The sequence below is a fragment of the Phyllobates terribilis genome, unplaced genomic scaffold, assembly GCF_046119375.1.
Source record: "Phyllobates terribilis strain yellow unplaced genomic scaffold, ASM4611937v1 Scaffold_2__4_contigs__length_985480577, whole genome shotgun sequence".
Classification (NCBI taxonomy): domain Eukaryota; kingdom Metazoa; phylum Chordata; class Amphibia; order Anura; family Dendrobatidae; genus Phyllobates; species Phyllobates terribilis.
This window is the reverse complement of record NW_027362762.1, coordinates 216736607-216748692: the sequence shown is the minus strand read 5'-3', so window position 1 is coordinate 216748692 and position 12086 is coordinate 216736607. Positions and strand designations below refer to the sequence as shown.

The 12086-nt window shown below is 41.8% G+C and overlaps 1 protein-coding gene across 1 annotated transcript in view; it reads right to left on the bottom strand.

Moving 5' to 3' along the window:
• ENOX1 (ecto-NOX disulfide-thiol exchanger 1) overlaps positions 1–12086 on the bottom strand; it is a 691503-nt gene that overhangs the window by 516470 nt on the left and 162947 nt on the right. The window lies entirely within an intron of this gene.

The window sequence follows — 12086 nt, the reverse complement described above, 5'->3', positions numbered from 1 at the left end:
TTTTGTTTTATCAAAAATTTGGGTTTCATCTGCAAATAACTGTAATTGGCATTCTCTAATGTGTTGCACGGGTAAAGCAAATCTGTCACTAGAAAAGTCTGTCCTATTTAAAGGGTTATTCCCAGGTTCACACTTTATTAACAGGATAGGTGATAATTCGCTGATAACTGGAGTTCAACCAGTAGGACCTCCATAGATTTCGTGGAGGGGGCTGTGAAATGTCCTATTAGAATGGAGCAGTGGCACACTCTTGTGACTTCCGGCCAGTCAGAAGCTGCACTCACATGTTGGCGCCACAGGACTGGAGTGGTGCCAAAAAACGGTGAAGACGTCGGAGGGTGAGTATATGGCCCTGGGGCAGGGGGTTTATATTTAAAGCGCCACTCCAGTGCTGGAAAAAAAAACTGGAGTGGTGCTTTAAGTAGATCTCTTAAGTCTCATTCAGACATCATGTCTGATTTTTTTCTCTGACCGATTGGTGAAAATTCGAAGAGACATGTCCGATACTGATCTGAGTGTAGGATCAAAAACGGTTAAGGAAGTCTATGAGTCTGTGAAAAAAACAGACTGTACTTGGATGCAATGTGTGCTGTCCATTTTTCACAGACTGATGGGGAGAAAAAGTTTCTCTTATCTATCAGAGAAAAACTGATGAAACTCTGATCAAACTCTGATGAAAATCTTATGAAACGCTAATGAAAATCACTTATGAAATTCAGTCCAGTTTTCTTATATATGAAAAAAACTGATGTCTGAATGAGACATTAGACCTGATATGGATATGTATTTACTTTGTTAATATATGTCTTTGTTATGTATGTATAATCTTTTATTCACATTTAACTCAATTTCTGCCCACCTAATCTGACTGACAGCTTCTCAGCGTGCCACCTCCCCGCTGCGGAGATCTCACACTGCTCAGTATAAGCTGCAGATGTCACTCAGGCTGGATGGACGGACTTAGACTCATGAGGGATTTCATTTTATAACTGGACTCATAAAATGCTCATCTTATATACAAGCAATTCAAACATTGATTTTCAAAGTAAGCACTTCAGTCTCATCAATTCTAAGAGGTCTGTTTAATAATGTATAACGTTTGTACTGTGAAATCGGGTGACATGTATGTTTTAAATCCATTTAAGATAAAGGGGTTTTCTGGCTTCAGAAAAAAAAACTCTCTTTACCAAGGGCAGCTTGTTTGATAAAAAAAAAAAAAAAACTCTATACTCACCCTCCCCTGGTCCGGTGCTGAGTGTCCATCGCTGCTCCTGGTATCTGTTATTCTCTGTAGCACTGACACCACGTTGACAACGCTGGTGGTTATAACTGTATATATAATGACTCTAGTGTGGAGGGTTAATAATCCTGTAAAAATATTAAGTATTTTTGCCAATGGCAAACTAAAACCCAATTTCCACCCTGCGATTTGTTTTTAAAATTCAGGGTTAAAACTTTTAAACTAATGTTGTAATTTATATAGTTCAAATCAGTTAAAAATATAAGAGTCAGGAGACTTCCATATAGTACAGTATAGTCGTATATTATCGCCATACTAATGGTCATCAGATCAAAGAGTTAATTGTACTTAGTATTATATAGTGTGTGCACCTTAGGCCACCACACATTGCAAGCTGCTATACTGATTCAGAGAAGTCTAAAGCTCTATATAATGAAACACATCAAGATCTTCCCCTCCACCGACACGTTTCACTGGACGTTCCAGCTTCTTAAGGGAAATTGGGGCAAATGACATGACACCAGAAGTAGCGGCAGAGACTCAGCATTGTACCAGGGAAGGGTGAGTAAAGCACAAATTATTTATTTTTAAAACAAACTGCAGCTGAGGAAGTGGTTTTCTGAAACTGGAAAACCCCTTTAAAGGGAACCTGTCACCAGTTATTTCAGCAACGACGCCTATCGGACAGGATCGGAAGGATTTAAATAGAATCCTTTTAAAAGGATTTTAGGGGGTATACAGGGTGAGTCAGGGGGTTATATACCCCTTTATGGAATGCAGCACAGGCGCTGATTAAGGTGCTAGTCTTAGTTCACACATGAAAAAATTGGTGACAGGTTCCCTTTAATTGGATTGAGCGGCAATATCCAGTGCATCAACCATACAACACAAAACAGTGCCTGGAAAACAATGAAGGTCACCTTGTGCTCACCGAAGTGTTGTGGATCCTTTGATCACTTGATCCATGGAATTGGACTTCCACTAATGAGATATTGATAGACTATCGTAAGGCTTGGGTCAGAAGGCCATCCATAGATTCTCTCATCCGATTATACAAATGACACTCTGATCAAACTGATCCGAGTGTCAGCATAGTTTAATCTGATTCTCTAGGATGACAGAATCGGAACACTGTGAGCAGAAGATGAAGAACAAAATTTCTCCATCTTCTCTATTGTGTCAGTGCACGGATATCGGACTGCACTCAGATGTCATCCGAGTGCAGTCCGATGGTTTCCACGCACTCATTGACTTGCATGGCCGAGTGCGAACCAAATATCGGATCAAACTCAGATATGCTGTGATTTTTTCCTCGGACTGACTAGGAAATGTCCACAGCCCCATCGAATAACATTGGTCAGAGTGCAATCCGATATTTTGTCGGATCGCACTCAGACTAAAGATGAGATGGTGTGCACCAGGTCTTAGGATAGACGACCGACCGTGTGAGCGAGCCCTAAATACATGCAGTTACTAAGACAGACATGTCGGGAATGGTGATGGGTCTTACTATGTCTAATGTGTTTCATGAAACAACATAATTGAAAAAAGTCAATAATTTATATCTACATGTCTCCACCTAAGAATTCTTTATGCTCGGCACAACAGAGGTTTCACAAGCAAATGTGTGATGTATACAAGAAAATGCTATGTACAATAAATTATGTGAGCGGTAACAAACTTAAATCAAGTGTTCCAATTTAAAAGAGTCTCATGGGATCTTCTCAATATACAGTAGTCTCATTATGAAGTAATGGAACTTGGTCTTATGGATTGCAGCACACTGGGGGTTTAGAAGAATTGAAAAAGTCCTGCAGGAATTTATTAGTTTAATCAACAGGGACATTCTTTTATTTTAGAAAACAAAAGAATCTGAAAGTTAGTAAAGCAAAAAGTCCAATACTTACATGTCTGAACTTTTAATCTGAAGGGAGATGAGATGTATGATACTGTCCTACTCCTCTCTCCCCATTGAGAAAACATTCACGCTCAGGTGAACCATGTATAGGAGGGAGACAGAAGAATCTAGCTGATAACTACTAAAGATGACACTTTGGACTCCACACCCAAAAGTTTTAAAAAGTATCTAAAATAATGGGTCTGCCTTAACATGCAGCAAACTTATTAAAGGCATACAGCTTTTTTTTTTCTTTTTATCAAACTGCATCAGTAAAATACATCAACCACGAGGTGACATCAAGAAAAGGAAAAGTATCCAGCGTGTAGCAAATTGCATAAAATTTATTATACCATTATGTTAAAATTAGTGTTGAACAGGCAATCTCTGCATGTGTCACTGCAGTCTAACAGCCGTGACACTTGCAGTCGTGGCGACAGTAAAAAAAAATGCCAAGCACGCCAAAATACTCGGTGAGCACCCGAGCGGACTCGCCGAAAGGGTTAATGAAACATACTCGCTCAACACTACTTAAAATGTATTTCAGTAGACTAAAACATAGGTCCCAAGCTTTAGGTGCTAGCTTTCAGGTTTTAAAGAGTAATGGCGTCTTAAACTTGGCTAGCGCAGATAAGTTTCAATAATACACCACGTCTTAAAGCTAAGGTCCCACGATGACTTTTGAGTTTTTGATGCTGTTTATTTTCACTGTGCAAAAACCTCAGCATCTTAACGTTTCAGCAAAGAGAATGGGATTTATAGAAATCTCATGCCAACTTTGCTTTTTTAAGGTGTGAACACTGACCTGCGGTGCGTGTTTGAGATTCACAACATGTCAGTTTTTCTTGTGAGCACACTGAATTTTATGAGCAGATTTTCCCAATAGAATTAAATTAGATGTGGAAAATCTCCAGGTATAAAAGACACAAGCGTTTTCAGTGCATTTACACTGTGGAAATACACTAAAAATGCAAGTAATCAGCAAATGACTGTATTGATAAAGTTTTATCAAAGACCAGGAAGTTTTATTTAAAACATGACATACCAACAAGAGACAAAAACTGAATAAAAACGCAAGTAATTTTATTTACCTAATAGGAGCATACAGATGCAATAGGTGCACTTGATGTACAGATTTTCTCTTTGTTACACAAACATACAAGTATATGGTAAAGCTGCCTATCAGTTGTATAGGTACATAAGATATCTGAAAAACACATGCCAGACAGTATTAGCCACTATAGTCATAGGCGGATTATAATGAGGGCAATCTGGGCTACCGCCTGGGGCCCCGCACCTCCAGGGGGCCCGGGGCTCCGGGGTGTCTATGGCCAGATTGCCCTCATTATATGTAAGGCGCCATGGCACATACCGGCAGACAGCGGCGGGGGGGGCCCCCGAACCGCTCCCCCAGCAGCGACGCACGGCCGCTATTTCTTCTTCGGCCGGGCCAGCACTGCAGCAGTTAACTTCCCTGTGCTGGCCCGGCCGCGTCACAGCTAGGAGAAACGGCCCTGTGTGCGGCCGTGTCTCCTAGCTGTGACGTTACGCAGTGCGCGCCCAGCCTGCACTGCTGCATCGGAGAGGAGCAGGAGGACTGGAGCCGGGGGATGGTGAGTGTGTGTGAGAGTGTGAGTGTGTGTGAGAGTGTGTGTGATTGAGTGAGTGTGTGTGTGTGTGCAGGCAGATATCATTGTGTGATGTCTGTTTATATGTATTTTTGTGTTTCAAATGTTTTTATGAGTGTATGAATGTATATGTCTGTATATGTTTGTGTGTGTGCGTGACTGCGTGCGGCCTCCTGCTGAGTATAGATGGCGCCGTGCGGCCTCCTGCTGTCTCTGGGGGGGTGCTGTGCGGCCTCCTGCTGTGTATAGATGGTGCCGTGCGGCCTCCCGCTGTGTATAGATGGCTACGTGCGGCCTCCTGCTGTGTATAGATGGCTACGTGCGGCCTCCTGCTGTGTATAGATGGCTACGTGCGGCCTCCTGCTGTGTATAGATGGCTTCGTGCAGCCTCCTGCTGTGTATAGATGGTTACGTGTGCTCCATATTGAGTCATACAATTAATGTTAGGCTATGAGCCCACGATGCAGAAATGCTCCGGAATTTTTTTGAGCGTTTCTGCATCTCCCTGGCAGAAAAAACGCATGCGGATTGTACATGCGGATTTTACATGCGGATTGTACATGCGTTTTCCTGCCAAGGACATGCGGATGTGAAGCGTTCTTCACTTGCATTTCCGCATGTGGGTTGACAAGCGCTTTCCAAGCGATTTTAGCATCACTTGGAAAGTGCTTGACAACTTGGTCACACTATATAAATCCATGCAACCGGCATGGATTTATATAGTGTGACCGTAAAAGAATGGTAAAAAATATATACTTACCTTCTGATGGCCTGCCAACGTCAGCGGTCGCGTGACCCGTCACATGACTAAATGACGTCACGGCAGGTCCTTTTCAAACCATCGCGAGCTGCCGGCAAGCCAGGACGCATCGGATAAAGACACCGGGGGCCCTCAGAAGGTAAGTATAATATTTATTTTTTATGTTTTTACAGGTTCTATGGTACCCGGGTCCGGAGGAGAGTCTCCTCTTCTCCAAACCCGGGTACCATCCGCACATTGAAACGTATGTACAGATGCAGTGATGCGGATTCCATGCGTTCCAATGCAAGTCAATGGCGGCGAAAACGCCGCGCCACCGCAAAATAATGGGTAATGCTGCGGATTTTTCCGCAATGATAATCCGCAGCGGAAATTTCCGCAGCATGTGCACAGCACATACGGATTATCATTGGAGAACATGGCAGGCCTTCTACCAAGCTTTTTTTAAGTGTTTCTGCAGCGAAATTGCCGCTGCGGAAACGCTTAAAAAATGCATAGTGGGCACACAGCCTAAAAAAAAATATTATAATTAATATTGTGCCAAATTAATTTCACGTGAACTATCACATGATCTATCACAGGGGATCATGTGACATGTGATACTTCAGGTGTGTGTGTGTGGGGAGGGGGGGGGGGCCCCTTCTAAACTGCCCGGGGCCCTTGCTACTCTTAATCCACCCCTGACTATAGTGCTAATATAGGGCTAAAAGATGTGGGAAGTAAATAATGAGAATAAAAGAACAAATGGTCAACCATTCTTGACCAACATATATGCAACACTCTAGATCACACATACCATACTCTGGCCCGTTGGCTAAATCTGGCCCACAGGGTGATTATATTTGGCCCACGACACCAGCACCATCCCCCCATTATACTGTATGGAGGACTATGTGGGGCAATTATTCTTTTTGGAGGACTACATGGGGCCCATTATACTTATGGAGGACAATGTGGGGCCCATTATACTGTATGGAGGACTATGTGGGGCCCATTATACTGTATGGAGGCCTATGTGGGGCCCATTACACTGTATGGAGGACTAAGTGGGGCCCATTATACTGTATGGAGGACTATGTGGGGCCCATTATACTGTATGGAGGACTATGTGGGGCCATTATAATGTATGGAGGACTATGTGGGACCCATTATACTGTATGGAGGACTATGTGGGGCCCATTATACTGTATGGAGGACTAAGTGGGGCCCATTATACTGTATGGAGGACTATGTGGGGCCCATTATACTGTATGGAGGACTATGTGGGGCCATTATAATGTATGGAGGACTATGTGGGACCCATTATACTGTATAGAGGACTATGTGGGGCCCATTATACTGTGTGGAGCACTATGTGGGGATCACAGTAGGGTCATTATAACATGCGTGTGGAGGGTACTGTGGAGAAATTTGCTGTGTGGGTATCATACTGTTTTTGGAGGGATACTTTTGTTGGAATCATAATTTATTATCTATATTATTTATTAATTCAAAGTTTTTCATCCTTTATATTTAAATTAGGCCATATGCCTTTTACTGCTCTTAAATAACATATTATTCCAGTATACCCTATTTGTGATTATGTGTTTATTTTATTCCAAAATCTATTAATTAAAATGTACTTTGTTCGCGGGACAACCCCTTTAAGTTTGTTTCTATAGGAAAAGGTTTATCGTTATATTTGATGATGAGGAAAAACTTCCTCAATTGTAGACTTTTTTACTAGATATCATGGTTGGCCCGCGCCTTTGTCCACGCTTTTCATTTTGTCCCTCTGTGTATTTAAGTTTGACATCTCTGCTCTAGATCAAAAAACATCTGATAATTTTACCATGATGACTACATTTTCAACGGATATCTGTTAATAGTTGGCTGTCACGAATGATGAATAACACAATACTTTCTTCCAGCCATCAGCTTAACTAGTTTAAGTCATCCATCATTTCAGCTTTTCTATGAAATGTAGACGGTCACAAACAGAAAATGAAGGTCCACATTCAATGTTTTTATGAGACAAGTAGAATTCCCACTAACTTTTTGACTCTACTGATAACTTTATGATGTAAACAATGATCTGATATAATAATAGTTAGAACTGATATATTTAGTAATATTTATTTTTTTTGCAAGCAGTTTTAAAAAATACCATATATATCTATATGATATATGTTTTTTTATAAGCACTAACATTTAAGATCATAAAAAAGACTCTCATAAGCATTATGTTACTATTGTGTGTGCATACGGTGGCAGCAGATGTGAATGAACTGAAGCAGCAAACATGCACTATTGTACCTGCTGGCATCCCTAGTAGCTGAGCAATACATAGAGCAAGTATAAAGGTAATCAGAGGCTTCAAAATACTAATGATTTTTCTTTTTTTAAATTTGGCAACATTTACATTAATCCAGTGATTTTAATAACTATGATTTGTGTTGCAGAAAAAAATATTTATACCAGGCCAGCAATTTTTTTTTGTAACTAATAATTATTTAGACTTAGTTAAAATTTGCCTTGGTGAAAGAATACCCTCAGCATAAAAAAAGATGTGTAGCATAGCAGTTTACGTTTGCATAAAAATGGATATTTATGTGCATTCAGTGTTTTGTATGGGTTACTTTGGAAAAAAGAACAAAAAATGAAAAATGTAGGTCCAGATTCAATGTTTTTGTGTGAATAGTATAATTTCTACTAACTTTATGGTTGCACTTAGTCTGCTAACGTTATAGTGAACAAAGAAGAACCAAACATACAAAATGTGCAAGGACCAAAGTATTTTAAAATAAAAAACTGATTTTACTACATATAAGTTAATAAACATACATATATCCAACACAATAGACACAACAATGTATTGGTTGGTGAACCAACAGGGAAATCCCCATAATATAAAATGACGCTAAAACTAAGCAAGCATATACCATGCGTACACCCAAGAGATAATAAATATGTAAAAAATCAGATGTACTTAATATATAGTTTGAACTGGTGTGCAAACAGTATAATAATACCCAGAAAAGAGGTTAGAATAGAGTATAAGCCATAATAGCATTCAACAGCTCAACCACCAAACACATCCAAATGCATATGACTAAGGGCCATAATCGCGGTGGTTCCTATTTTATGGGATTATATCCAAAATCATTTTGATGTTTTAATCATGCAAGAATAAAACAAGAAATTTTAATTGGCTATTTGATTGCTGGTACTTACTTTTTATATTATTCTACTAACTCTATGGTTTAGACAGTGAAATACAAGTTTGGACTAGCCCACAGGGGAACAGGTAAATCCTCCGGTGGGCCTCAATGCATGAGTAAGCTAATTACCCCCCAACATGAGCAGTAGCTGGCTGAATACATTAGATTCACTAAGTACAGACAAAAGCAGCATCTCATCATTCAACAAACTATCTAGCTGATTACTGTATAGGAGCATCGGGAAATTTGTGAAAGGTGGGAATGTAATATTTGCATGTAGCTGAACAGTAGGTCCTCAGAGTCAATGTTACTGGTAGACCCTTGCCACCTCAGTCCGACACTGGTGATATGCAATAGTTTAGAAACATCGAATTATTAAATTATAGACAAGCTAAGGTTCAGGATAAATGTGCCCTTCTTCAACACGTTAATTAATAAGCTGCCAAGCATTGTCATATCCATTTGAGAATGAAAAGCCAACAATCTAATTGTAGAATGCATTAGAAGTACATTAGACTATAGGTCCCAAACACATTAGATAAAAGTTGGCCAAACCTGCTGATTTCAGTGAGATTTGGCTGCCATCTAATATGTATGGGGGCCTTCCAACTGTCCCGGTAGACAGCAGTTCTCTCATATAGAGAACATGAACACTAGGCTGAGCGGTCCTGTATATGGAGAAGTCGGAAGAGAGTGCTGTCTATCCGTGCATGGACAGCTTAGGATCCAAGCATCATATTGCATTTAATCTCCGTATGCTTTTTATCTGGGATGTCCTCAAATTTAGCCTCAGCAGAGATAACTGATGCATCATCTATATATACAAAGAAGAAACCTAAGAGCATGTTCGTGTTTGGGACACAGATTTGTCTATTCATATGGTTAACGCTGAATATGGTAATGGCAATCAGGTAAAAGAGCAAAAAAAAAAAAGAAAAGTAATTACATCAACATAAAAAGAACCCATTCTTCTGCCAACGTGCACACGTGTGCTAACATAGGGTCATCAAAAATCAAAAGCATGTTGTGCAAGGAGATAATGTCAGCCCTTGTAAGATCCATTCAAAGGAACAAGCGAGCACCTTTATGCGTCCCTTTCCCTGTCACTACGCACAGTAATAGTGAGGAACCTCTCATCAGTAGTGGGTGAGCGCCAGATCTCTGCGCTCGTTAATATTCCCCACACATAGTTGACAGTGCCAGTAAGGTGTAATGACAATGTACAGAGTAAATATGGATGTACAGAGCGGAAACTGGTTTCATTCCTTTGGTCATCGCATACTGTGGTGAAGGTGAAAAGAACAGAATAAAGCCGAACTGATGAGATGAATATGTTCTGGATTACGGCAGGTGGATAAGATTGATAAAATAGAGAGGACAATGATTTAGAGATGAAGTAAAGGTCAGACACGAGATAAGAGAGAAGGCTGCTGACTATATGATAAAAGGACACAAGAAAACAGTCTTTGAAATGATTAGAAGCAAAGACAGAATATGTAGAAGTGTGTTTTTTAGAAAAACGTTAGTATGAGGTTAGATTTTGGAACATTGCAGATGATAATACCTTCATATAGGGCTAATGTTTCTTTTCAGTTAAGCCCATGAGTATTGACCGGTGTAAAAAAAAATTCAATTATGTAATTAACATATTTATAATTAAATGGCCAGAAACACGCAAGTAGGTGAATACCAAAAACTTTGCAAAAGGATGTCCTCTGAGAGATTGTTAATTGATTTTGCTGCAGCTCTGAACATTAAAAGGCATTCAAAAGACATGGAACTGCAGTCAAGTTTCTAAACACTGGGGACACAACAAGATACCATCAAAGTGAGACTCCTCCATGTGTAATCCTGGATTGTGTTTGAATACATCACAATTGGTTCTTCATATTCTTTTCAAATTCAGATTTCATTTTATATTTATTAGGAGCACATGTAAATTAGAAATGTAAACTGTTCTGCAGCTTTTAAAGGTATCAGCTCATGTTTATACCAGGTAAGTTCGGTGACAATAAAATTCATGAAACTTTACTTCATCCTTGTCATACTTTGGGTTTGTGGACTCTGTGTTCCCACTAACATACTCCAACTAACAGTAAAGGGTTTAATGTACCTTAGATTAAATTTGACCCAACCGGTTAAATTTGGTGATATACCCCAACAATCCAATGTTCCTAGGGCCACCAAACTCTACTCTGATCACACATTTTCATGATTGACTGATCCAGCATTCTGGATTTTAACATGTTAAATCCTTTGTTTCCAGGGGAGGTAAGTCACTGTCAGAGGTGTCTCCCTAAAGGAAATTAATATTATGCTACCATATTTCCTGTCCACACTGCGCTGTTTCTCCAAATCCTGTGAGTCACAGATGTTTACTCAGGGGCGGACCTACCGCCCATGTAGCCGGTTCATTGAACGGGGGCCCCTGAGGGAGAGGGGGCCCCTCCAGCCTCCAGCAGGGCCGCCATCAGGGCATGACAGCATGGGGCCCGGCCGGTCGGGGCCCCCTCGGAGCCCCGTTGGGGCCCCCCTCTTGTGCGTCTCCTCATGGGGCCCCCCCGCAGGACCCCCCGCCGTCACATCACCCTCCGCCGTCACATGACCGGAGATGTCCCTGCGCTCAGCATGGGTCCCCGGCCCCATGCTGAGCGCAGGGACATCTCCGGTCATGTGACGGCGCCGGCACAATACTTACCCCTCCCCGTGCCTCCGCAGCGTCTTCCGCGTCCTCTGACTGTGACGTCTCAGGTCAGAGGACGCGGTGACGTCTTTACACCGCGCGCGCTCTCTCCTGACCTGTCACAGTGCAGAGCGGGAAGACGCGCACAACGCTGGAGTCCGGAGCAGCGCCAGGAGCAGGTAAGATAAGAAGTGAGGTGAGTATAGGATTTTTTTATTTTTTTCATGTATGGGGGCATGGGGCATTATATGGGGGGGTGACATCCTGCATGGGGCATTATATGGTGGTGGGGGTGTGACATCCTGCATGGGGCATTATATGGTGGGGGGTGGGTGTGTGACATCCTGCATCGGGCATTATATGGTGGGGGGGTGACATCCTGCATGGGGCATTATATGGGGGGGGTGACATCCTGCATGGGGCATTATATGGGGGGGAGGTGACATCCTGCATGGGGCATTATAAGGGAGGGGGGGTGTGATATCCTGCATGGGGCCTTATAAGAGGGGAGGGGGGAAGTGACATCCTGCATGGGGCATTATAAGGGAGGGGGGGTGTGACATCCTGCATGGGGCATTATAAGAGGGGGAGGGGGGAAGTGACATCCTGCATGGGGCATTATATGGGGGTGGGGGGGGAGTGTGACATCCTGCATGGGGCATTATTAGAGGGGAAGGG